The sequence below is a fragment of the Panicum hallii genome, chromosome 2 (assembly GCF_002211085.1).
Source record: "Panicum hallii strain FIL2 chromosome 2, PHallii_v3.1, whole genome shotgun sequence".
In the NCBI taxonomy this organism is placed as follows: Eukaryota; Viridiplantae; Streptophyta; class Magnoliopsida; order Poales; family Poaceae; genus Panicum; species Panicum hallii.
The window spans coordinates 5,345,337-5,351,392 of NC_038043.1; positions in this window are offsets into that span (position 1 = coordinate 5,345,337).

Consider the following 6,056-nt stretch of genomic DNA (forward strand, 5'->3'; position numbering starts at 1 on the left):
CAAGCTTGTGGTGGCGGATTTTCGTTTTCAGGTACGTGCCCACCGGACATACGTGCCAAGATTGCGAGAACGAAGTGGTGGAAGCTTAGAGGAGAAGAGGCACAAACGTTTAAGGAGAGGATGCTAGGCGAGGGGCTTTGGGAAGAAGGAGCAGATGTAGATGATATGTGGCTAAAGATGGCGACATGTGTTTCGGAAGGTGGCCTCAGAAGTGTTTGGTGTGAGTAGGGGAGGCAAGCAGGAAGTGAAAGAGACTTGGTGGTGGAATGACGAGGTGCAAAGGGCTATTAAGGAGAAGAAGGAGTGTTTCAAACGCCTTTACCTCGACAAGAGCGCAACCAACATCGAGGGCTATAGATTAGCGAAGAGGTCTGCAAAGCGAGCTGTAAGTGTAGCGAAAGGTCAGGCTTTTGATAACCTTTATCAACGGCTAGGTACGAAGGAAGGAGAGAAGGACATTTATAGGATAGATAGGGCCCGCGAGAGGAAGACAAGGGACATAAACCAAATCAAATGCATCAAGGATGGGACAGATTGACTTCTGGTGAAGGATGAGGAGATCAAGGACAGATGGCGAGAATACTTCGACAAGTTGTTTAATGGGGAAAATGAGGGTCCTACCTTCGAGTTGGACGACTCATTTGATGATACCAACAGACGCTTTGTGAGGAGGATTCAGGAGGCAGAGATCGGGGAGGCTCTGAAGAGGATGAAGGGAGGTAAAGCAATGGGTCCCGATGGCATCCCCATTGAGGTGTGGAGATGCCTGGGCGAGAGGGCGGTAGTATGGTTAACTAAGCTTTTTAACCTAATTTTCCGGTCAAACAAGATGCCGGAGGAATGGAGGAGAAGTATATTAGTACCAATCTTCAAGAACAAGAGAGATGTTCAAAGTTGTACTAACTACCGGGGGATTAAACTGATGAGCCATACGATGAAGCTTTGGGAGAGGGTTATCGAGCATCGCCTAAGAAGATTGACAAGGGTGACCCAAAACCAGTTTGGGTTCATGCCTGGGAGGTCGACCATGGAGGCGATTTTCTTAGTACGACAGTTGATGGAGAGATATAGAGAGGAGAAGAAGGACTTACACATGATCTTTATTGACCTAGAGAAGGCGTATGACAAAGTACCGAGAGACGTCATGTGGTGGGCCTTGGAAAAATACAACGTCCCAACTAAGTATATTACCCTCATCAAGGATATGTACAAGGATGCGATGACTTGTGTTCGAACATGTGATGGCAATACCAGTGACTTTCCAATTAAAATAGGATTACATCAGGGGTCAGCATTGAGCCCTTATCTATTTGCTTTGGTGATGGATGAGGTCACAAGGGACATACAGGGTGATATCCCTTGGTGTATGCTCTTTGCTGATGATGTGGTGCTAGTTGACGAGAGTAGGGCAGGGGTTAATATGAAGTGTGAGCTGTGGAGACACACATTAGAGTCGAGGGGGTTCAGACTGAGTAGGACCAAGACCGAGTATATGATGTGCGACTTTAGCCCGACTAGGCATGAGGATGGGGACGTTAGCCTCGAAGGTCAAGTGGTGGCCAAGAAGGATATTTTCCGGTATCTAGGATCAATGCTTCAGAAAGATGGAGACATTGATGAAGATGTTAGACATAGAATTTCAGCTGGTTGGTTGAAATGGCGGCAGGCCTCGGGCGTCCTCTGTGACAAGAAGGTGCCATAGAGGCTAAAAGGTAAGTTCTATAGGACGGCGATTCGCCCAGTGATGTTATACGGTGTTGAATGTTGGCCTACAAAAAGGCGACATGTCCAGCAACTGAGTGTAGCAGAGATGCGTATGCTGCGTTGGTTCTGCGGGCATACAAGAAGGGATAGAGTCCGGAACGAAGAGATTCGAGATAGGGTCGGGGTGGCACCTATCGAGGAGAAGTTGATTCAACATCGGTTGAGATAGTTTGGACATATCCGGCCTCCCGAGACGCCGGTGCGTAGTGGAGTTTTAAAGCGGGGCGATACTGTAAAGAGAGGTAGAGGTAGACCTAGACTAACTTGGGATGAGACGGTTAAGAGAGACCTTAAGGAGTGGAATATCGCTAAGGAATTAGCTATGGATAGGAGCGTTTGGAAATTAGCAATTAACGTACCTGAACCGTGACCTTTGTTACTTTTTGTTTACCCCTAACTTTTCCTTTGGCTTGTGCCCTTTTTGTGTTTCTTATTCTTTTCTGTGGGTTTCATTTCTAGCCTACCCCAACTTGCTTGAGATAAAAGACTAAGTTGTTGTTGTTGCTGTACTGCACGTACGGACCATACAATTGTTCACCCAATAATAACTGTATAAATCTGGATAAGTTGACACTGCATTGGCTCTTGTAGGCTGACCAAATATGTATGTACTAATCGTCTCCCCACCACAGAAAGCATAAAATTCTAGAGCTCAAGAACATGTTGTGTTGGTTAGATTTTTTTGCACAAAATTTGAGAGAATGGGTACCGATTAGAATGAGAGGTATCTGGGAAACAAGCTAGCATTTTGGCATGCAGTTTCTGTTCTTGTCATGGCATCTTGTGATCACCATTTCATGAGGAGGATTTCCGAGGGGACTGTCACTATATTGGTCATGCATCAGAGAGATGTTTATCCGTAGGCACTTGTTAACCACTTAACCTCATATTAGTTAGAACTACTTGCATAATATTTCCATTCGCTAGGTTTAAATTTAGTAGTTTATTAATTTAGCTTCATTTACCTTTGTTTTTATTATTTTCATGATGTATCAGATTATTATCTTCTGTTTGAAAGGGTATCAGATTGTTACCTACATCTTCTTGAATGTCATTAATTATTCGAGCAAACTCAACACACAAAGTGTTTCTAAGAGATAAAATGTAGCACTAATGTTGTCATGTTGATGGATTTAATAAACTTGCAATGCCATCTTACTTGACCAGTCTTAAGGTTTCAATTCAGCATGAGAAACAGGGAGTGAGGGAGAGTTACTTGTATTGGATTTGATTCACAGATATGATTAGCCATTTTGTCAGCGGATATTTTGTTTTTAATTTTTTATTTAAATTTGACCACAACTATTTGCAGAAATATAAAGTCCTGAGGCATTTTAGTGATTGTGTATTTGCATCGAGATGACACCAATTGTACGCCAATTTCATCTATCATACATTGAGAAAAGTATATATTGGTCTTAAAAGTCTATATGTATTTCGTAAAGTAAGAAAAATCTTCGGTCTGGTGTACTTTTCATCGTTGATAAAAGGCTTTTGCGAGGCAGCAAAAGGGATATATATATACACACACACATGTGCTGCCATGCTAAGGGATACAAATTAAACACGTGCAGAGAAAGGACATTCCCTTCCACCACAGGACTTTTGTACGGAAATAATCCTTGCCTATAAGAGGAAATGTGATAGGGATTATGCCTTTCAAACAAATTGATACCGGATATGCGACATCTCGAGTGAATTGCGCTTCAGAGGAAGTAGCCCTGGGGTGAAATCTAATGTAGGATTTGGAGACACCACCAGGATTTTAGGCTGCCTTGGATTGTACTTTGATGCAAAATTTTCCTCATGTCCTATCCATGATAGAAAAGAAGTTTTTAATGAAACTCAAAGAAGGCATTATTATTTGGTGCTAACTTGTGAACGGAAGGAAACTAAGCTCTTGCTAGCACTACAACATGCCGAATATTTTCTAAATGAAGATCTCTCTACTAGGGGTACGCAAAATTATATGACTAATATTACTAATCTTCATACCTGACTCACTGGAGGTGTGGACTTGATCATTTCTCCGGCCCTATAATTTGACTCTAATCAAATAAACTCATCTCACAACTAAACATATATATGAATTGCTTCACAAAGAAAATTGTCTCATGTCACCTGCTAGCTAAATATCGGGTCCATCAAACACTGAAAGAGATAAGAATAGATCGATTACTCCATAACATATATACTGCTAACTGTTAGATAGATTACTATATATACTGCTTGCTATTACTAGATTGATGCATCAAACTTTGAAAGTGACCAGAAAAAAAAAATACTAAGTGACTAAACCTTTCTGTAGGAAGCGTGCGATGTTGTTGTACCACTTCCACTTGGTGTATTTTTTACAATTCTACCCGCAGGACAACACTTTCTGAGTTGACATGGTGTCCATGGCTCAACGCTCAACATGATTTGAGAAGGGGCTGTCTACATCATACATCTCGATCCAATGGTAGATCACCCTTCTTCCTCCATCGATCCATGCCCCCCCCCCCCCTCCTTCTACCCTGCCCACAACCGACCTCCTCCACTGCCTGACTGGTTGCGGCTGCTGCTGGCCCCACTGCGACATGGTGCCCACACTCCATACGATTTGAGAATACGGACGACGATGCCACCTGACTATGCCACAAGCCAACAACTGGAGCAACATGGAGACTCGACAATGCATTTGACGGCAAGCATAAGACCAGGCCAGAGCTGTAGTCATTGGCTCATTGCCTTTTTCGCTGATGCATCTTCTTCCTGCGGAAAACGTTGATATGCAAGCAGCAGACCACCTTTTCAAGCCGCTCCTGCGCATGGGATGAGTGCGCGGCTGCTGGGATGATCGATGCTATAGCCTTGGACACTACAGTGGCCCCCACGCCAAGCTAGCAACACGCAGAGAAAATCTATCAGGCCCATGGCACCAACTTTGGTCAGAGTGCTGTGAGCCTAGCTTCCGGATCCCTTCAACTGTCTGTCCAGGATATTTTAGGCAGAGGTTGGAAGAAGCCAGCAGTGCTAATTTGTTTCTTGATGCCTCTCATTTCTGTCGGCTCCGGTCCATGCATTCTTCTACTTCACATAAACTTGAACAAACCTTCCCGCGGACGATGTTGTTGGCATGCAGCTACGTTCAGCACAGAGCCCAAGTTATTGGTGAGTGATGATGATGATATGATGCGGTGTTCAATTAGGAAGAAGTGGTGGTGGGTTCTATAAATTGGTCGTCAGAAACTATCATTCTGGCCAAATTGTTATTACCTTTCAGTTGCAAATCAATTGTTATTCAGCCCGGCTGGTGACATAAACTGGGAGTGAGCTCAGGTACAGGCAGTTATGATGCCTACTACCGGTTGATCAACTGATAGCACAGTTAGGAGCCGGCACTAATGTGCCCTTCCCCAGTAGTCTTCTGTTTATTTCAGCAAATGGACGTGTTGTTGTAGCTAGTGTATATCATTACATGTATGCCAAGCTCGTTTCATTATTAGTAATTGACTCCTATCTGCATGATGGCACGGTACTAATAGTAATGATGTGTATACGAGCAGGCATGCCGAGCTATAAAATGACCTGTGCGCTGCACATTCTGTGAGATGGAGCACATGAGAGTTAGTCCTCTCGGAGGATGCATGCTTGCTAAGAAATGATCAAGCAAAATTGCAGCAAGAAAATCTTCTCTAGAGATATTCAGGCATGAGTGGTATCAGGAAACCACAATCCGTGAAGACCAAGGGTTTTAATTCTTCCACAGTTCTGCCTGTGTGAGGCACATTAGCTCCTGTATGTACCAGCCCATCACACATGCCTTCGAGATGCATGGTGGGGTAAGGTTCATGATTCACATCCACGATTACCATAACCAACAATGTGTGGTTGAATAAATATAGAGGTTGGAAAGGCTCAGGTGGCCGATGCAAGGTTGGAGGTTCAGAGATGCCGGCCCGGTCTGCAGGTTGGCCGAGCTTTTGGGGTTTGTTTGAGAATAATGGAGAAGGATTTGGGGAGAAGTTAGTGTACGTGGGGTAAAATGGTAACTGCAATTCATGATCCTTGTATTGCAGCGACATCTAAGGCAAAATTTTAATAGAATGTAACGAAAGTGGTACTGAGAGGGTAAAGGTTTGAAGCGATGGCACTAAATTAAAGGAAGTTCAAGAAATTTTATGGCACTAAGGGAAGCAACATTAATTTTAGTGGCATTGAGGGAATTGACTCATTTCTTTCTTAGGGTGCTCATAAGAACCTTGTGCATTCATAGAGAAAAGTATGTGTCCAAGTATATAAACATCTGC